The sequence below is a fragment of the Marmota monax genome, unplaced genomic scaffold (genome assembly GCF_021218885.2).
Source record: "Marmota monax isolate L192 unplaced genomic scaffold, Marmota_monax_Labrador192_F-V1.1 WCK01_AAM20220418_F8-fsc00176, whole genome shotgun sequence".
In the NCBI taxonomy this organism is placed as follows: Eukaryota; Metazoa; Chordata; class Mammalia; order Rodentia; family Sciuridae; genus Marmota; species Marmota monax.
In genome coordinates this window covers 3339970-3362612 of record NW_026694774.1, presented here as the reverse complement: position 1 = coordinate 3362612, position 22643 = coordinate 3339970, and the positions used below count along the sequence as shown (strand labels likewise).

Here is a 22643-nt window from a genome sequence, read left to right as displayed (position 1 = left end):
TGACCAAAAAGACAATAAAGGATTAGATGGTAAGTGGTTATCAAATGAAACATTAGATTTGCACATGATTATTGCCCAAGTATTTAACTCATTAGCTAACTCATCAATTTGATTCATAGTATATGGAGTAATAATTTTATTGGGAGAAATTCCAAACACTCCCTTTGTTGCTTTTATTCCTTTGAGTATTAATTGTCCTACAGCCTCAGGATACCTAGTAAGAATAGTGTTAGGAGAATAAGATAAATGTATCCATAATAATGGACCTTCTTGCCAAAATACTCCTGTAGGAATATTTTTTGTTGGTAGTACAATAAATAATGAAGGCAAACTTATATCAATTCTATCCAAATGCATATTTTCCATATATGTTTCAATGATTTTTAATGCCTTTCTTGCTTCAGGCGTTAACATTCGGGGTGAATTTGGATCTGATGGACCTTTTAGGATATCAAATAAAGGTCCCAACTCTCCTGTTGGTATACCTAAATAAGGCCTTATCCAATATATGTCTCCTAATAACTTTTGAAAGTCATTAAGTGATTTGAGTTGATCTACTCGTATTTGAATTTTTGGTGGACGGACCATGGTTGAGGATAATAGAACTCCTAAATAATTAATTGGAAAATTTAATTGTACTTTATCTATTGCTATCTCTAGATTATAATTTTTTAATAAGTTTGTAAGTGTGGCATAACATTCTAGCAATGTGTTTTTATCTCTGTGTGCTAATAATACATCATCCATATAGTGAAATATTTGTAGTTCAGGATTTTGATTTCTAAGTGGCTGGATTACTTTGTTAACATAAATTTGACACATAGTTGGGCTGTTAGCCATCCCTTGAGGGAGTACTTTCCATTCATATCGCTGATCAGGACCTTCATGATTCAGTGCAGGGATAGTAAATTCAAAACGTGGACTATCCTCAGGATGAATTGGAATTGAAAAAAAAACAATCTTTAATATCTATAACTAAAACATACCAGGTTTTTGGCAAAGCAGACAACTGAGGAATCCCTGATTGAGCAGGTCCCATAATAACCATCTCATTATTAATGGCTCTTAAATCTTGCAATAATCTCCATTTACCAGATTTCTTTTTGATGACAAAAATGGGAGTATTATGGGGAGATACAGAAGGTTGTATATGTCCTTCCGCTAATTGTTGTTTGACCAGGTCATGGGCTGCTTGTATCTTTTCTTTAGTCAGGGGCCACTGAGGAACCCATACTGGTCTTTCTGATTTCCAAGTAATTTTTATTGTCTCAGTGGCCCTTTCTGAAAATCCAACCCATGTCTGTCTGTTCCTTGATCTATTTGTATTGGTGCTGCTATACCTTGTTCTTGTTTTTCTAATCTTTTTCCTTTCCTAAAACCTTGTCTAGTCATAATAGTGGGTGCATTTTTGTTGATGTTATTTGTTAATGTCAAACCTAATTGATCTAGGACATCTCGTCCCCATAAATTTACGGGAAGATAATCCAATACATATGGCTGTATAGTTCCTTCACATCCTTCAGGATCCTTCCAATCTAATACCACTGCACTTCTGTGGGGATTAGTTGCCACTCCTAGGCCTCGAAGCGTTTGAGTGGCTTGTTGTAATGGCCAATGTTTTGGCCACTCTTGACGAGAGATGATGCTAAGGTCTGCACCTGTATCCAGTAGCCCATTAAATTCATGTCCTTGAATATTTAGTTTTAGCATGGGGCGAGAATCTAAATTTAAAGAAAGCATAGCCCAATCTACACCTGTGGAGCCTAATCCCTTGGAACCTCTTTCTACAGTACGACTGGAAAATTTATCATGTAGGCTGGGTATTATTAGTAACTGTGCTATTCTATCTCCTGGTGAAATTACTGATATACCCTTTGGAGAAATGGCTATAATTTTTATTTCACCTTCATAATCGGGATCAATTACCCCAGGACTTATCATAAGTCCTTTTAGAGTAGAAGATCTGCGTCCCAATAATAAGCCTACTGTTCCTTTGGGAAGAGGTCCTTTCACCCCTGTGGGAATGATTTGAACTCCCATCTCTGGAGTTAGTACTGCTCTGGCGGAGGCGCAGATGTCCAACCCTGCGCTCCCTCTGATTTGTCTGATGAGGGATCTGATGGACAATGTGTCCTGGGCACTACCCTGATGGGGTTGCTGGGTTCCTCCAGTGCTCCGTATATTTGTGGTTTTGGGCCCCGGAGCATTGGGCCCCCCTGTCCATTTTTTGGCAATGGAGCCCGATGCCTTTCTCCACGATATCGTGGATAAACACCTGGTCCTTGTTCGTTTTTTGATAATGGAGTGCCCTCTATGGTGGTTTGAGAATGGCATTCATTAGCCCAATGTCTCCCTCTATGGCATCGTGGGTAAATACCTGGTATTCTACTCCTTTGATATCTAGTTTTGTTAAACCCTCCTCCAATGGGGCAATTCCTTTTAAAATGTCCTGTTTGTTCACAATTGTAGCATGTTCTTGGCCTGGCATCTAAAGCCTGTTTTACTGCAGCTGCCACAATTTGCCCTTGTTCATTAATGTCTCTGGCATCTAAAGCCTGTTTTACTGCAGCTGCCACAACTTGCTCTTGTTCATTAATGTCTCTACATAACTTAATATATGTGTTTAAATCTTCATGTTTCCATGGTCTAATGATATCTCTGCACCAACGATTCGCTTGCTCATAAGCCAGGTGTTTTAGTAATGGCATTGCTTGTTCTGTATTCCCAAAAACTCTGGTAGCTGTTTGAATAAGCCTATCTACAAATTCAGCATAAGGTTCATTAGCTCCTTGTATTACCTTAGATAATTGACCTTGTAAACCTCCATGTCCTTGTAAAGTCTTCCATGCCTTAATTGCATCTGCAGCAATTTGTGCGTATACGCCAGGATCATATGCAATTTGTTGGTGCTGATCCTCATAAGGTCCCTTTCCTAACAACATATCTAGATTTCTCTGAGGATAACCAGCTGCTGCATTTTGCCTAGCCGTCTCCTTGCAAAATTCCTCATTGGCAACCTTCCATAACAGGTATTGTCCTCCATTTAGCACAGCTTTACACATATTAGCCCAATCTGCTGGCGTCATGTTCAAGTTGTTAATGGATTCGACCATGCTTACAGTGAAGGGTGCTTGAGGACCATAGGTTGTTACAGCCTCTTTTAGCTGCTTCACTGTTTTGAAATTTAAAACTTGGTAAAATCGCTGCCCTCCTGCCTCAAATACAGGGCATGTTAATATTTGAGATCTTGTCTCAGGATCCCAACTATCAACTGCGGGGGTTGGGGACCTCCCAGCATATGGAGGTGGTCTTGTTAGTTGGACACTTACGTCCTCTGGTTATAGAAATGTGTTAGTAGCAGTCTCCTGTAGAGGTGGTGCTGTTGGTTGGACACTTACACCCTCTGGTGATAGAAAGGTGTTAGTAGCAGTCTCCTGTTGTAACTTTCCCCCTGATGGCTTTTTCTGTTTTACACTTTCTTTCTCTGTCTGACTAGCTTGAGAGGCCTTCTCTTTTACTTGAATTTTTTCCTCTGTCTGACTAGTTCGAGAGACCTTCTCTTTTACTTGAATTTTTTCCTCTATCTAACTAGCTTGAGAGACCTTCTCTTTTACTTGAATTTTTCCTCTGTCTGACTAGCTTGAGAGACCTTCTCTTTTACTTGAATTTTTTCCTCTGACTAGCTCGAGAGACCTTCTCTTTTACTTGAATCTTTCCCTCTGTCTGACTAACTTGAGAGACCTTCTCTTTTACTTGAATCAATATGTCTTCTCCTTCCTCTACCATTGTCTGAACTGAAGGCTTTGGACTAAGCAAACAAGATACCAACGTCCACAATGGCAATATGCCAACTGGCAGAGTCCCTGGGCTTTTCTTTTCTATTCTTTTTAAATCTTCACCATGATGGTTCCATTGTGATGTATTTAACAACTCCTCCTTAAAAAGCCATGGGCTAGGGGCTGGGGATGTGGCTCAAGTGGTAGCGCGCTCGCCTGGCATGCGTGCGGCCCCGGTTCGATCCTCAGCACCACATACAAACAAAGATGTTGTGCCCGCCGAAAACTAAAAAATAAATATATAAAAAAAAATTCTCTCTTACTATCTCTCTCTGTCTGTCACTCTCTCTTTAAAAAAAAAAAAAAAAGCCATGGGCTACATTTTTGTATTGTATCAACGTATGCCGTGACTGCTCTTGATTTTACTGGGATGCCTCCTTCCTCTAACAATTTACTTAACACTCTTTCAGTTTGTTTTTTACTAATTTCTGATCCCATATTTCTACTATAATACAACCCAACAAGATAACGCCTAACAAAACTGAAACAGAGTGAAACAAAATTGGAACAACACAAAATCATTATAATAGCCTCCTGAAATGTCCATCTGTCCTTTCTCCCTATCTGTTCCTCAGATGTGAGCGGTTTTTCTTCCATCTTACACATCTCCAGGGACAGGCAACTTAAAACAAAAGTGAAACAAAATAACAAAAGAAGAATCTTAAAATGGCTACCCATCCTCTCGCCCTGCCCTCAGAGGCGAGCAGTTTACCTTCTCACTTACCCTCAGTCATTCCCTGTGCGGCCCACCAAATGCTGCAGTCTGGCTGGGCATGATTCAGGAGCCACTTGTCAAAAGAAACCAATTTTATTTTTAGAACCACACACGCCAAACAAAAAAGCTCCTCAGGAAAACCCTCAGAGCCCCAACTGCCACCACCGGCATCCCACAAGCCTCTCCCCACACCCCAAGCCTCTCCACCTCCCACAATCCTCCTGCTCTTGAGGCCGATTGGCTGGCTTGCGTGGGCAGAGCCAAAAAAGTCCCCCAATGAGCAGCTCCGTGGTCTGAAAGGGCATGGAAACAGCCCAATGAGCATCACCGCAGAGGAGCCAATCAGCTAGAAGTTGCTGGGGCCGCTGTGAGCCAATCATCAGCTGGCAGTCTGAAAGTTTGCTGGGGCCCCTTCGGCTGTGGCTCTCAACAATAGGGATTGTATAGCAATTCTCTTATCCTTGAAGGTTTGGTAGGACTTTGTTTTAATTTTGACTAAACTATGTCTTGGTTTATATGTGTGTAGATTTCTGAACATTTAGTCAATTTCTTAGTAAAGAGAGTTTTAAGAGAAAATTTCAATGGGCGTATATTTTCCCATCTATTCTTGGAATTTAGAATCTGATTCCAATCATCTTCATAAGATGAGCCTCTACTGCAATAACTAGTGTTAAGGAATTGAGAGGATATTGCTACAAATCGACCCATTCACTCTATAGAAAACCATTATCTTCAGCAGATTTCTTGGTGAATATGCAATCAGGACAATGCATACTTTTATTTATTTCAAGAAGTGTTATTTAAAATTTTATTTGTTCTTTTTAGATATACATGACAGTAGAATATATTTTGACATGTTTGTACAAATGTGGAGTATATCTTATTCTAATTCAGATCCCAGTCTTGTGACTATACATGATATGGAGATTCATTGTAGTATATTTATATATGTACTTAGGAAAGTTGTGTCAGATTCACTCCACTGTTGTTTTTTTTATTTATTTTTTATATTTTTTTTAGCCTTGCTGAAACAAGGCCTCAAAAAATTGGTTTAAGACTCAGAGTTGTTTCTCTCCATGGAAATCTTTAGTAAAAGGCTGAAGGTTTATATGATCTTAAGAGAAACCAGAGTATCCACTGTCATTTTTGAGAGGTATCCTAAAACACTTTCTCCTGCTACACAGATAACCTTATGACAAAGAAATCACTTTTTTTTGGCACAAATGGGGCTTCTTCTCAAGACAGCAGATAGAGATGCATCTTAGCCTGTGGACTTTGTGACTATACCCATGCAACACTGATGGGGGCATCTGTCAAAATTTGGGGTTCATTAATAGGAGCCCCATGTACCAGCAAGTCTAATTCATATTATCCAATGCCACTTTTAAAGGGAATAATATAAATGTGCTGTTCTCCTTATTCTTGGTCATATCTTTTAATTGGTTTAAGCCTCAAATTGGAGCAGAGGGCTCTTTGGGGGCCCTTTGAATATACAAGCATTTTGGAGGAAGAACATAAGAATATTTGAGAAGCCAGGGAGAATAGAAATACTGAGTATGCAATCGGGACATTGCATATTTTTATTTACTTCAAGAAGTATTTTAAAAATTTTATTTGAAATAGAGGTAGAGTTTTGGAGCTATTGTAAGACCCACACCTTTGGGGCAGAGCAGAAAAGTGCTCCTGGACAGAAGCTTACTACCAAGAGGGTTGAAGAAGAGCGCCTGGGCTGTGCAATGTGTTTCTCCTTCCAGATGCACCAATCATGTAAGTCATTCCTGCCACAGAGCAAGAGTAAGTAGAGAGGCTAGATGTGTTTTAGTCATGGATGGTCCTCCCCAATGGGAGAAAATAGCAGAAATGGAGAGTAAGATTTCCTTAGGATAAACCATTGTGTGGTTGAGTTGACTAGGTTTCTGCCTACTAAATGGCTGTATTATTCTAGGTTTGCCTCCCTAAAGTCACTTGGAGATTCCTCAAATGACATTTTTTGGTGTTCTTAGATCATTCAGTTACTGGTTATGGACAATTTTTCTCACAGATGGCTAACTGTATAGCACAGTGCATGAGTTCTGCATGATCCACTCAGAAGGCTAGCTCATCTCTAAGAGCCCTGGAATACCTTCCTTGGTCTCTTTGTACTGATAATACTCATGTAATGTCATTTTTAAAGCCAATAAAATTCCTGGTATCAGACACACAATACAACAACCTGGGTGAAGCACTCCCAATTGCCTGCCTCCCTGCCTAGTTTCTCTAATGAGTGTGCTTTGTCATGTGGCCTGAGGGACGAAGGTATTTTATTTTAAAGGAGAGACATGGGGAAGACTGTGTGCAAAGCACATCGTGGTTGTCAAAGAAATCTGACTAAATTATGGGGACTGTGACCACTTTTTCTTTTCCAGAGATTGAACCTGGGGCACTTAATCACACTGATCCCACATCCCCAGATCCTTTTGTTTATTTTGAGACACGATCTTGCTAAGTTGTTTAGGGCCTCGCTGAGTTGCTGGAGCTGGCTTTGAACTCATAATCCTCCTGCCTCAGACTCCTGAGCCACTGGGATTACAGGCATATGCCACTGCACCTTGCCTTAGGACATTTTTAATTTTTCTTAGTGAAAAGCAAGACAATATTAAGAAGAATATTTCCAATCTGATGGAACAGCCTGAGCTCCAGGTTGCCATGGTAACTTGATGTCATCATGGCAACCGTGAGGACTTTTTTCTAGGGGTTTCTATAGCCTAGCAATAAGAGCAGGGCCCCAGCCTTTAAGTGTTTGGACTCATTTACCACAGGTGGCACATCTTACAGTGTGGGCAGAATTCTTAGCATTGCCTGAGTCTGAGTCTAGTTTCTCTAATTAGTGTACTTTCTCAATTGGTGACCTGAAGAGTGAAGGTGTTTTGCTTTCAAATAAAGGCAAAGGGACAAAGAGGAGGTCTATGCAGAGGCATTTCTGATGGGTGCAGAGTATCAACCTGCGCGTTAAGTTGATGTTGCCATAGAAACATGACGTCATTAACAGACTATGACGACAGTCTAAAGGAGACCAACTTGCTCTACTTGGAGAGCAGTGTCCCACTCCAGATGTTTAGACTGGGGTGTGGAGGCGGTGCGCTGGCCCCGTGGTGGGGACTGAGCTTCCTTGAGGCAGGGAGATGAAAGGACCCCAGCACAAGTCGCTTGGTTCTGGCTCAGGTACTCGGTGCCCCGCTGACTCGAGAGGGAGAGAGATGCTGAACCTTCCTGGCCCCAGGCAGCGTGATGTCCTATGTGGTTATTGTGGTATCCTAAATGCGTGGGTGAATTTATGCCACTTCTTACTCCTTTTCAAATTTGTTAGAGGAAGAGAGGTGAGTGATAGAAAAGGAATAAACCCTAGTGAGAAGCCCATTGTACCTTTTGGTTGTTTTGATAGCTACCCATTGGTACCAGAACCATTGGTCACTGACCCAGTGCCTCCTTCTGGTTTGGGGATTTTGTGCTCCCTTAGCAGATGAGGGAGAGAGATGTGGAACCAGTGAGTGTAATGTCTTAGGCCAAGGTGTCCTGGACCGACTTTCCATGTAAAGGCGTGGCAAGAATGCTCACCCATGGGTTTGCTGGGACCCTGAGAGATCACACTTACTTAAGTAATTGTGATTTCCATGTCTCTTGCATTGATGTTGAAATAATGTGGTTGATTTCATGGTCTATCTTGAAATTTGAGATTGTAATATGATCATGCATTCTTTCATGGTCACCACATTTTCATCCATTTGTACTGGAGATTTAAACCACTGGCGCCTTAACCACTAAGCCACATTCCCAGCCATTTTTATTTTATTTTGAGACAGGGCCTCACTAAATTGTTCAGGCTGGCCTTGAACTTGCCATCATCCTATCTGAGCCTCCTGAGTCACGGGTATTACAGGCATGTGCCACCACACCTGGCTCTATTATGTGTTTTAAATCCAATGTATGATTATTATCCAATGAAAGTAAAGACAACTGCATGAGCTGTATGGGATTCCCTGGAAGGGTAGGATGAATGCTTTCTTTTTGCTATATTTCCTCTTTTCAGAACAATGAGTTATTTCCCCAGGATCATCCAAATTTGAACAGTGAATTGTTGTGTTTGTTTTGGGTCTTATTACCAGTGTCATCATGGACTAATAGGTGCTTATATATTTGATGAGTTTTAATCCAGTATGTTCATTAATCTTTTTCATGTTCCAAATGAAATGTTTGTCCAGTAGGAACCCTTCAGCTTGGTCACCTAGTCTTTGTTTTTTTTTTTTTTTTTAACTATTTTTATTTTTTAGTTTTAGATGGACACAATATCTTCATTTTTATTTTTATGTGGTGCTGAGGATCGAACCCAGTGCCTCACGCATGCCAGGTGAGCATGCTACCACTTGAGCCACATCCCAAGCCCCTAGTCTTTGTGATAGAATCTCTAGTGTGACAGTTTGGTCCAGACTCATCTGGTATAATCTCAACCCCGGATCTGAAATCAGCCATTTCCCCAAGGAGGTCTGGTTCCTTTTAGTGAGAAATAATTTTAGAGGATTGTGTTAAGGTCCTAAAATTGCTCATTGCCACTGGGTTGCTCATTTTTTTTTAATCATTTTCATTGCATGTTACCAGTGAATGTGTTTTGTATTTTTAAGAGTATATATCATCATCTGTGTCCATCCTGGGCTGCTTCACCATCCCCTTACAAATAATCACTTTTTGCAGTTTTTGTTTTAACTGTCTAATTTTTAATTAAATAATCAAATATGGTATGTATACTACTTAGTTTTCTCTTCTGTGCCGCAGTCTGGCAGGGCACAATCAGGAGCCACTTGTCAAAAGAAACTAACTTTATTTTTAGAACCACACACGCCAAACAAAATAGTCTCTCAGGAAAAACCCTCAGAGCCTCAACTGCCACCACCGGCTTTCCCCAAGCCTCTCTCTCCCACACAAGCTTCTCTCCACCTCCCCCAATCCTCCTGCTCTTGAGGCCGATTGGCTGGGTCACGTGGGCGGAGCCAAAAAAGTCCCCCAATGAGCAGCTCCGTGGTCTGAAAGGGCAGGGAAACAGCCCAATGAGCATCACCGCAGAGGAACCAATCAGCTAGATGTTGCTGGGGCCGCTGTGAGCCAATCATCAGCCGGCAGCTGGAAGTTTGCTGGCAGCTGGAAGTTTGCTGGGGCCCCTTCGGCTGTGGCTCTCAACATCTCCCCCTCTCTGTTTAAACAACAAGCATGTGGCTTAGGGACCGTGTGTGTTAGGCAGTCCAATTCAACATATGGTCCTTACCCGTCATCGGATGAACTGACCTCTAGGCGTCAGCCTCCTGTCTTAGGTTGGTACCACTGCAATTGGATCATACCCGTCACTGACTACTGGTCCAGCATACAGCTATACTTGTGGATAGGCCTTTGCACCAGTGGGGGGGTGAGGTTCTTTGCCTCACCTCTGTTGGCCCCCAAATTTTAGACCATCACTAGTAGAGGAGGATGCAAAATGCCATGACATTAAGCCAATTGAGGGCTCCTTTGAAAAATTGTACCACCGGTGACATCATCAGCAAAAATACCCCAACACTACCACAAGTCGCTGCACCAACAGATAGTTCACAATGCATACAGGTGAGCTCACAATGTGTCCAGGCAAGTTCTGCAAGCAGTTCAGTGATGGCTATTGTAGAAGCTGTAGATTGGTTTTATCTTTGACTTCACCAGCACTGGGATGAAGATAGGAATTCTGGCAATAATGGCTAAAGAAAAAATTATGTAACATTCCAGAAGGCACTAAAAGAAAACAATTTTCTTAACAATTTACATTGTCTTCACCGGCACTGGGATGAAGATAGGAATTCTGGCAATAATGGCTAAAGAAAAAATTATGTAACATTACAGAAGGCACTAAAAGAAAACAATTTTCTTAACAATTTACATTATCTTTAAGAGAATTATTAAATATAATGAAAAGGAAAGGTGAAAGTAAACAAACAGATCTGTTAACCTTCTTTTTTGTTTACATATTAAAACAATCCTCAACAGTTGTTTACCCAATTTAAATTAAACCATATAAATCACGTGAAAAAAAAATATTTGGATCCATTTTATCATGAGCGCTCATCTTATATGATATATGGACATACATACATTCAAACATATAACACAAAACACAAGTGTGCACACATAATAGAATACATACAACACATAACATTATAGTAAAGGCCTTATAACTTTTTACAGGTGAAATCTCCATTGCAATGTTTAAAAACTCTATAGTCAAAAAATAGAACTGATCAGCAAAACATTAACCTAGGTCTGTATGAGCTCAAAAAACAAAATAGAACTTCATGATATGGCAAAGGGCAATAATAAAATAGATATTGAAAAAGCATCCTGGTTCTGTTGCAGATGTAAGAATAGCCAAACTGGAGTTTTGGATATCAGTTGTTATGGATTTGAGCCAAATCATCTTCTTTTTGGTCTGTAGAAATCGCTTTAGTTAATCTTTCTGGAATCCAAATCGGCTGCTGTTCTCCCTGTGGAAACACATAAACAGACCCCCGACTCCAGACAATCACTGGGTCAGGACCTTGGTTAATCTCTCTGGAATCCAAATCGGCTGCTGTTCTCCCTGTGGAAACACACAAACAGACCCCCGACTCCAGACAATTACTGGGTCAGGACCTTTCCATTGTCCTGTTAGAATATCCTTCCAAAGTACCTTGGGCTTATGTACATTTTTTGGACACATATGCCTTTCCGCAGCACTAAGTCCTGAAGAATCCAAATTTAAAAAGTTTAGAGTAAAAAGGGTTATTTTAAGTTTATCTTTGGGGAATATATACCCCTTCCCAATTCCTTCTTTTTGCTTTAATAAGTACATTTTAATAGTTTGATGAGCTCTTTCAACTATGCCTTGTCCCTGTGGATTGTATGGGATTCCTGTTATATGAGTAATGCCAAATGTTGAGCAAAATTGTTTAAAAGAGGTAGAAGTATAACCAGGGGCATTATCTGTTTTTAACTGTTTTGGAACACCCACAGTGGCAAAATTTTGTAAGCAATGAGCTATAACATCTTTAGTTTTTTCTCCGGCATGAAGGGAGCCCATCAAAAATCCAGAAGAAGTATCAACTGTAACATGCAAATATTTTAATTTTCCAAATTCTGGCAAGTGTGTGACGTCCATCTGCCAAATATGGTTAGGTATCAATCCTCTAGGATTGACTCCAAGATTAACTTGTGGTAAAAAGGTCACACAATTTTGACATTGTTTTATTATTTGTCTAGCTTGTTCCTTAGTTATTTTAAAACGCTTTTGTAAAGTATTAGCATTGACATGGAACTTTTTATGAAAATTTATAGCTTCTTCTAGTGTAGAGAAAATATGTATGTCATGTGTAGTTTTATCTGCTAAATCATTGCCCAAACTAAGGGCTCCAGGCAATCCTGTATGTGCCCTGATATGTCCTATAAAGAATGGATCTTTTCTGTCCCAGACTAGACTTTGTATAGTGGAAAGCAAAGAGAAAACAGTAGAAGAAGGGGAAATCCTACCAGCATCTTCAAGAGATACTATAGCATTAACTACATACTGACTATCAGAAAATAAATTCAATACAGAATCTTTAAACATCACAAAAGCTTGTAAAACTGCATTAAGCTCTACCTTTTGAGCTGATTGTTTGGGTACTAAAAATGTAAAAGTTTGATCAGGGGTAACTACTGCTGCTGTACCATTACTTGACCCATCAGTGAATATATTTGGAGCATTCATGATAGGTGTTTTTCTTGTCATTTTTGGAAAAATTACAGGATGCAATGACCAAAAAGACAATAAAGGATTAGATGGTAAGTGGTTATCAAATGAAACATTAGATTTACACATGATTATTGCCCAAGTATTTAACTCATTAGCTAACTCATCAATTTGATTCATAGTATATGGAGTAATAATTTTATTGGGAGAAATTCCAAACACTCCCTTTGCTGCTTTTATTCCTTTGAGTATTAATTGTCCTACAGCCTCAGGATACCTAGTAAGAAGAGTGTTAGGAGAATAAGATAAATGTATCCATAATAATGGACCTTCTTGCCAAAATACTCCTGTAGGAATATTTTTTGTTGGTAGTACAATAAATAATAAAGGCAAACTTATATCAATTCTATCCAAATGCATATTTTCCATATATGTTTCAATGATTTTTAATGCCTTTCTTGCTTCAGGCGTTAACATTCAGGGTGAATTTGGATCTGATGGACCTTTTAGGATATCAAATAAAGGTCCCAACTCTCCTGTTGGTATACCTAAATAAGGCCTTATCCAATTTATGTCTCCTAATAACTTTTGAAAGTCATTAAGTGATTTGAGTTGATCTACTCGTATTTGAATTTTTGGTGGACGGACCATGGTTGAGGATAATAGAACTCCTAAATAATTAATTGGAAAATTTAATTGTACTTTATCTATTGCTATCTCTAGATTATAATTTTTTAATAAGTTTGTAAGTGTGGCATAACATTCCAGCAATATGTTTTTATCTTTATGTGCCAATAATACATCATCCATATAGTGAAATATTTGTAGTTCAGGATTTTGATTTCTAAGTGGCTGGATTGCTTTGTTAACATATATTTGACACATAGTTGGACTGTTAGCCATCCCTTGAGGGAGTACTTTCCATTCATATCTCTGATCAGGACCTTCATGATTTAATGCAGGGATAGTAAATTCAAAACGTGGACTATCCTCGGGATGAATTGGAATTGAAAAAAAACAATCTTTAATATCTATAACTAAAACATGCCAGGTTTTTGGCAAAGCAGACAACTGAGGAATCCCTGATTGAGCAGGTCCCATAATAACCATCTCATTATTAATGGCTCTTAAATCTTGCAATAATCTCCATTTACCAGATTTCTTTTTGATGACAAAAATGGGAGTATTATGGGGAGATACAGAAAGTTGTATATGTCCTTCTGCTAATTGTTGTTTGACCAGGTCATGGGCTGCTTGTATCTTTTCTTTAGTCAGGGGCCACTGAGGAACCCATACTGGTCTTTCTGATTTCCAAGTAATTTTTATTGTCTCAGTGGCCCTTTCTGAAAATCCAACCCATGTCTGTCTGTTCCTTGATCTATTTATATTGGTGCTGCTATACCTTGTTCTTGTTTTTCTAATCTTTTTCCTTTCCTAAAACCTTGTCTAGTCATAATAGTGGGTGCATTTTGGTTGATGTTATTTGTTAATGTCAAACCTAATTGATCTAGGACATCTCGTCCCCATAAATTTACGGGAAGATGATCCAATACATATGGCTGTATAGTTCCTTCACATCCTTCAGGATCCTTCCAATCTAATACCATTGCACTTCTATGGGGATTAGTTGCCACTCCTAGGCCTCGAAGCGTTTGAGTGGCTTGTTGTAATGGCCAATGTTTTGGCCATTCTTGAGGAGAGATGATGCTAAGGTCTGCACCTGTATCCAGTAGCCCATTAAATTCATGTCCTTGAATATTTAGTTTTAGCATGGGGCGAGAATCTAAATTTAAAGAAAGCATAGCCCAATCTACACCTGTGGAGCCTAATCCCTTGGAACCTCTTTCTATAGTACGACTGGAAAATTTATCATGTAGGCTGGGTATTATTAGTAACTGTGCTATTCTATCTCCTGGTGAAATTACTGATATACCCTTTGGAGAACTGGCTATAATTTTTATTTCACCTTCATAATCGGGATCAATTACCCCAGGACTTATCATAAGTCCTTTTAGAGTAGAAGAGCTGCGTCCCAATAATAAGCCTACTGTTCCTTTGGGAAGAGGTCCTTTCACCCCTGTGGGAATGATTTGAACTCCCATCTCTGGAGTTAGTACTGCTCTGGCAGAGGCGCAGATGTCCAACCCTGCGCTCCCTCTGGTTTGTCTGATGAGGGATCTGATGGACAATGTGTCCTGGGCACTACCCTGATGGGGTTGTTGGGTTCCTCCAGTGCTCCGTATATTTGTGGTTTTGGGCCCCGGAGCATTGGGCCCCCCTGTCCGTTTTTTGGCAATGGAGCCCGATGCCTTTCTCCACGATATCGTGGATAAACACCTGGTCCTTGTTCGTTTTTTGATAATGGAGTACCCTCTATGGTGGTTTGAGAACGGCATTCATTAGCCCAATGACTCCCTCTACGGCACCGTGGGCAAATACCTGGTATTCTACTCCTATGATACCTAGTTTTGTTAAACCCTCCTCCAATGGGGCAATTCCTTTTAAAATGTCCTGTTTGTTCACAATTGTAGCATGTTCTTGGCCTGGCATCTAAAGCCTGTTTTACTGCAGCTGCCACAATTTGCCCTTGTTCATTAATGTCTCTGGCATCCAAATCGGCTGCTGTTCTCCCTGTGGAAAGACACAAACAGACCCCCGACTCCAGACAATTACTGGGTCAGGACCTTTCCATTGTCCTGTTAGAATATCCTTCCAAAGTACCTTGGGCTTATGTACATTTTTTGGACACATATGCCTTTCCACAGCACTAAGTCCTGATGAATCCAAATTTAAAAAGTTTAGAGTAAAAAGGGTTATTTTAAGTTTATCTTTGGGGAATATATACCCCTTCCCAATTCCTTCTTTTTGCTTTAATAAGTACATTTTAATAGTTTGATGAGCTCTTTCAACTATGCCTTGTCCCTGTGGATTGTATGGGATTCCTGTTATATGAGTAATGCCAAATGTTGAGCAAAATTGTTTAAAAGAGGTAGAAGTATAACCAGGGGCATTATCTGTTTTTAACTGTTTTGGAACACCCACAGTGGCAAAATTTTGTAAGCAATGAGCTATAACATCTTTAGTTTTTTCTCCGGCATGAAGGGAGCCCATCAAAAATCCAGAAGAAGTATCAACTGTAACATGCAAATATTTTAATTTTCCCCGTACGGGCCACCAAATGCTGCAGTCTGGATGGGCACAATCAGGAGCCACTTGTCAAAAGAAACTAACTTTATTTTTAGAACCACACACGACAAACAAAATAGTCTCTCAGGAAAAACCCTCAGAGCCTCAACTGCCACCACCGGCTTTCCCCAAGCCTCTCTCTCCCACACAAGCTTCTCTCCACCTCCCCCAATCCTCCTGCTCTTGAGGCCGATTGGCTGGGTCACGTGGGCGGAGCCAAAAAAGTCCCCCAATGAGCAGCTCCGTGGTCTGAAAGGGCAGGGAAACAGCCCAATGAGCATCACCGCAGAGGAACCAATCAGCTAGATGTTGCTGGGGCCGCTGTGAGCCAATCATCAGCCGGCAGATATAATAAGTATATATATTTTTAAGAGTATATATCATCATCTGTGTCCATCCTGGGCTGCTTCACCATCCCCTTACAAATAATCACTTTTTGCAGTTTTTGTTTTAACTGTCTAATTTTTAATTAAATAATCAAATATGGTATGTATACTACTTAGTTTTCTCTTCTGTTCGCAGATAAAAGGTGGTGTATTCTATACCAGCACTGTCCAATGTAAATTTCTTCAGAAATGAAAGCATTTTCTATCCAAATATTCTCTGTCCAAAGCATGCAAGGCAGTTGACACTGGCTGTTCATGTGCTCAAGTTGTTGGTTTTGAGCACATGAATCATGGTGAGTGTAATTAAGGAACTGAGTCATAATTTAATTCAAATTTGAACTGTGAATTGCCACATATAGGTCATGACTTTGTATTGCACAGCTGCAGCTAACACTTTTTTCTGTACTTTGTGTTTCACCTAACAATGTATTCTGGAAATTGCTCCACAGCAATAAAAGAGGGACTCTGCATTGCTTTTTATACCTGCATAGTCCTCTAGCTTATTTTGGATTATTCCACCAGTTTCCTGTTGCTGGATATCTGTCATGTTTCTAGACTTCTGCTTTATCAATTGTCCTTTAGTATTTTTGCATTTTATCTTTCAGATAGATGCTTAGAAGGCAGATTGCCTTCTAAGGAGTATATACCAGGAATATTGTTCCAGGAATATATACCTGTATATATTGCTAGATAGCATCAAATACATTCTGTGGAGACTGTACCATTTGACAGTAACTTCTGCAGTACCTGAGAATACACTTGTTCATAGACTATCCCAGGGGAACTGAAGGAGATGAATGCCATGTGAGGAGACTATGAAAACCATTTCACTAGCTTGGTGGAATTAGATGTTTGGACAGGGTTCCTAGTCCTGTGCTTGCCTATGAAATCTGGTCTGTGGTCTCTTGTTGAGAGCCACAGCCTAAGAGGCCCCAGCAAACTTCCAGCTGCCAGCTGATTGGCTCCTCTGAGGAGATGCTCATTGGGCTGTTTCCCCGCCCTTTCAGACCACAGAGCTGCTCATTGGGGGACTCTTTTGGCTCCGCCCACACGACCCAGCCAATAGGCCTCAAGAGCAAGAGGAGTGGGGGTATTGAGAGGCTTGTGGGAAGCTGGTGTTGGCAGTTGTGCTCTGAGGGAATTCCTGAAGAGCTCCTGTGGTGCAGCGTGTGTGTTCTAAAAATATAGTTCATTTCTGCTTGATAAGTGGCTCGTGCATTGTGCCCAGTCAGACTGCGGTAGTCTCTTTCTTTCTCTGTGGCTCTGAGTCCATGCCCCCCAGTGAGAAAGGAGTTATTACATGAAGCCAAAATACTCAGAACACTAAATAAGGGGGGAGCCCCTTTAGGGAGAAGACAGGCACAAAACCAATTTGGCAGTCTACCACCCTGTCCTAGCAAAGGGCTAAAGGAAGAGCCAAGACTGAAGTTACATGAGTGTTTCCTTGTCCTTCACTCCCAATCTGTGAGGAGAGGGTAGCCTATTAGCATTGGGTACCTCAGTTTCCCAAGTTGCAGCCTCTCCCCACACAGCTATTTCACATTCTGTTCAGATGCTGAGTTTCCAGAACTCAGAGTGACACTTGGAATCACCTTACCTAGAATGGAGTGGTTTTGAGGTCATACACAATGGCAGGTGTACCAGTATCCATGTTGCTTCCTTTGGACATACCAATAGTGCAGGTCTAGAGACAGAGAGGGAAGGTGTGGAATGCACATATAGAATTTGCCTGGCAGTGCTCAACCCAGACTAGAACCTTATACATATTTCATAAATTTATTACAGGTGGACATAAGAGTAAGCTGGGAATGAAACTGTGCATGTGTTCTTTTGATTTTTTTATACACATGGAAATTTTTCAGAGAGAACTTAGTGCCACACTGCTTGTTTCATAATCTGCTTTAAGGCAAGATTTCTTTTCTGTTTATGGAAATGATGCCTTTTCATTGGAACAGAAAATATCTGGAAAAGATGGAGAATGATGTCACATGGCAATCAAAGTCAGAATTGTAGGGGTGAACGTGTCCTTTAGGAGGCTTGGAAAAGAGGTAGGGGATTTGTGGGCAGTGAAGGAGCCGCCAAAATTTTCTGGACTTTTCTACACACTTGTGGTGATCTGCTGTCTTTATTATCACCGTGGAATCTTTCAACATGGTATTGAAATTCTAACCCCTGTGTGAACTGAATAGAAAACTGCTTGACTTTATGAGAGAATAATTGTTCAGAAGAAGGTTGAAACATAGAAACACTGGGAAAGCCTCCCCACCATACATTATTGAATAAATTGTTTTGATCTGCTTATTTTTTGCACATTAAACAGTATATGTTTAAACAAAGTAGGGATTGCATTGTCATTATATATGCAGTTCACAATTATTTTCTTTTCAACATTTTATATATTCAAGTATCCATATTTAAAACACTAGTTTGCATATTTAAATCACATGTAAATTTATTAGATAAAATAAATCTACTACACTGAATTGCATACATACTGAATTACTTTTATTCTTTTTTTAAAATATTTATTTTTTAGTTGTAGTTGGACACAGTATATTTATTTTATTTATTTTTATGTGGTGCTGAGGATTGAACCCAGGGCCTCACACATGCTACATGAGCGTTCTACCGCTGAGCCCCAACCTCAGCCCTACTTTTATTCTTTTTTATTGGTTCTTTTTATTTATACTTAACATTAGGATTCATGTTGGCATAAAAACATGGAATATAATTTGTTCTAATTAATCCTCAGTACTTTCCCTTACCATTCTCTCCTCCCTCCCCCTGTTGCTTTCCCTGTACTCTACTGATCTTTCTGCTATTTACTTATACACTTTTTCAAAAATTAGTGTCTTGTGGATATACATGATGGTGAGATTCACTGTGGTATAGTCATATAGGTACATAGGAAAGTTATGTCAGATTCATTCCACTCTTCTTCCCTTGTCCAGTCCCTCCTGAGGGGAAGGCCCCTCAACTCTCTTGGTCTACTCCAAGGATCTTTCTTCCATTTGGACGGAATTCCCACACCTTTCCTCCCAATCTCTTTTTTACTTTATTTTGGACTGGTTTCCATATATCAAAGAAAACATTTGACCTTGGAATTTTAGGGTCTGGCTTATATCACTTAGCATGGTAGTCTCCAGTTCCAACTATTTACTAACAAAAATGCCATAATTTCATTATTTTTATGGTTGAGTAATGCTCCATTGATATACTGAATTATTAAATAAAACTTTGTAATGTATAATTTTCACAAAGAGTATACGAACATGATCCATAGTCTGTAAATGTGTTTATACACTATCATTTTATGATTTGGTTAACTAATTTTCTTTTTAATTTTTTTAACTTGTAGATGGACACAATACCTTTATTTTATTTTTATTTGGTGCTGAGGATTGAACCCAGTGCCTCATACATGCTGAGCAAGTGCTCTACCACTGAGCTACAGCTGCACGGTTCACTAATTTTCTTATTTACAAAAGTTTACATCAATTACTTTGTGATATTACCCATTGGTTTACATTACCCATATGAACCAATCCCAAAGAACCAAAGGCTGAATGTTTTCTCTGATATACAGATGCTAATTCACAATAAGTGTGTGTTTGGGGAGAATAGTGGTATTTTGGACTAGACAGAAGGAAGTGAAAAGAGGGGAGGGGACATGGAGGTCAGAATGATAGTAGAATGAATTGGACATTATTACCCTATGAGCATGTATGATTACATGATCTGTGTAATTCTACATCATATACAACCAGAAGAATGAGAAGTTATACTCCATTTAAGTATAATGTGTCAAAGTGCATTCTACTGTCATGTATAACTAATTAGAACAAATACAAAACTTATGTATACTCATTCATGCATATCTACAAACACAAACTGATATATATATATATATATATATATATTATTTAGTATAATTTGAGCATAGTGTATATTATATTTTGTAACTTACCTGATTGAATATGATCCTATTTCGTTTTAGTGTTTACTTTAATGTATGTCCATGTGTTTATTGTGGAAATTATATTGCTCCTTATGTGTATTGTATCTTGATATCATTAAAGTCTATCTGCCGCAGTCTGGCTGGGCACAATCAGGAGCCACTTGTCAAAAGAAACTAACTTTATTTTTTGAACCACACACGCCAAACAAAACAGCCTCTCAGGAAAAACCCTCAGAGCCTCAACTGCCACCACTGGCTTTCCACAAGCCTCTCTCTCCCCCCCAAGCTTCTCTACACCTCCCACAATCCTCCTGCTCTTGAGGCCGATTGGCTGGGTCACGTGGGCGGAGCCAAAAAAGTCCCCCAATGAGCAGCTCCGTGGTCTGAAAGGGCAGGGAAACAGCCCAATGAGCATCACCATAGAGGAGCCAATCAGCTAGATGTTGCTGGGGCCGAGGAGCCAATCAGCTAGATGTTGCTGGGGCCGCTGTGAGCCAATCATCAGCCGGCAGCTGGAAGTTTGCTGGCAGCTGGAAGTTTGCTGGGGCCCCTTCGGCTGTGGCTCTCAACATCTCCCCCTCTCTGTTTAAACAACAAGCATGTGGCTTAGGGACCATGCCTGCCTTAGGTTGTCCAATAGTACATATGGTCCTTACCCGTTAGGTTAGTACCATTGCAATTGGACCTTACCCGTCACTGACTACCAGTCCAGTTTACAGCCACACCTGTGGAGAGGACTTTGTACCAGCGGGGGGGTGAGGTTCTTTGCCTCACCTCTGTTGGCCCCCAAATTTTAGCTGGACGATCATGACAAGCAGAAGGGAGGAAGATACACCAAGCCAATTGACGGCTCCTTTTGGAAAAATTGTACAACCAATGACATCATCAGCAAAAATACACCAACACTACCACAAGTCGCTGCACCAACAGATAGTTCACAATGCATACAGGTGAGCTCACAATGTGTCCAGGCAAGTTCTGCAAGCAGTTCAGTGATGGCTATTGTAGAAGCTGTAGATTGGTTTTATCTTTGACTTCACCAGCACTGGGATGAAGATAGGAATTCTGGCAATAATGGCTAAAGAAAAAATTATGTAACATTCCAGAAGGCACTAAAAGAAAACAATTTTCTTAACAATTTACATTGTCTTCACCGGCACTGGGATGAAGATAGGAATTCTGGCAATAATGGCTAAAGAAAAAATTATGTAACATTACAGAAGGCACTAAAAGAAAATAATTTTCTTAACAATTTACATTGTCTTCACCGGCACTGGGATGAAGATAGGAATTCTGGCAATAATGGCTAAAGAAAAAATTATGTAACATTACAGAAGGCACTAAAAGAAAACAATTTTCTTAACAATTTACATTATCTTTAAGAGAATTATTAAATATAATGAAAAGGAAAGGTGAAAGTAAACAAACAGATCTGTTAACCTTCTTTTTTGTTTACATATTAAAACAATCCTCAACAATTGTTTACCCAATTCAAATTAAACCATATAAATCACGTGAAAAAAAAATGGATCCATTTTATCATGAGCGCTCATCATATATGATATATGGACATACGTACATTCAAACATATAACACAAAACACAAGTGTGCACACATAATAGAATACATACAACACATAACATTATAGTAAAGGCCTTATAACTTTTTACAGGTGAAATCTCCATTGCAATGTTTAAAAACTCTATAGTCAAAAAATAGAACTGATCAGCAAAACATTAACCTAGGTCTGTATGAGCTCAAAAAACAAAATAGAACTTCATGATATGGCAAAGGGCAATAATAAAATAGATATTGAAAACAGCATCCTGGTTCTGTTGCAGATGTAAGAATAGCCAAACTGGAGTTTTGGATATCAGTTGTTATGGATTTGAGCCAAATCATCTTCTTTTTGGTCTGTAGAAATCGCTTTAATTAATCTTTCTGGAATCCAAATCGGCTGCTGTTCTCCCTGTGGAAACACATAAACAGATCCCCGACTCCAGACAATCACTGGGTCAGGACCTTGGTTAATCACTCTGGAATCCAAATCGGCTGCTGTTCTCCCTGTGGAAACACACAAACAGACCCCCGACTCCAGACAATTACTGGGTCAGGACCTTTCCATTGTCCTGTTAGAATATCCTTCCAAAGTACCTTGGGCTTATGCACATTTTTTGGACACATATGCCTTTCCGCAGCACTACGTCCTGATGAATCCAAATTTAAAAAGTTTAGAGTAAAAAGGGTTATTTAAAGTTTATCTTTGGGGAATATATACCCCTTCCCAATTCCTTCTTTTTGCTTTAATAAGTACATTTTAATAGTTTGATGAGCTCTTTCAACTATGCCTTGTCCCTGTGGATTGTATGGGATTCCTGTTATATGAGTAATGCCAAATGTTGAGCAAAATTGTTTAAAAGAGGTAGAAGTATAACCAGGGGCATTATCTGTTTTTAACTGTTTTGGAACACCCACAGTGGCAAAATTTTGTAAGCAATGAGCTATATAACATCTTTAGTTTTTTCTCCAGCATGAAGGGAGCCCATCAAAAATCCGGAAGAAGTATCAACTGTAACATGCAAATATTTTAATTTTCCAAATTCTGGCAAGTGTGTGACGTCCATCTGCCAAATATGGTTAGGTATCAATCCTCTAGGATTGACTCCAAGATTAACTTGTGGTAAAAAGGTCACACAATTTTGACATTGTTTTATTATTTGTCTAGCTTGTTCCTTAGTTATTTTAAAACGCTTTTGTAAAGTATTAGCATTGACATGGAACCTTTTATGAAAATTTATAGCTTCTT

General features: G+C 39.6%; 1 non-coding gene across 1 annotated transcript; it reads right to left on the bottom strand.

Annotated features, from left to right (window-relative positions):
• Positions 1–5569: 5569 nt before the first annotated feature.
• Positions 5570–5685, bottom strand: LOC124079721 (U5 spliceosomal RNA). The gene has a single exon (XR_006847427.1). It is a non-coding gene; the product is annotated as a U5 spliceosomal RNA (small nuclear RNA).
• Between the last annotated feature and the right edge of the window lie 16958 nt (positions 5686–22643).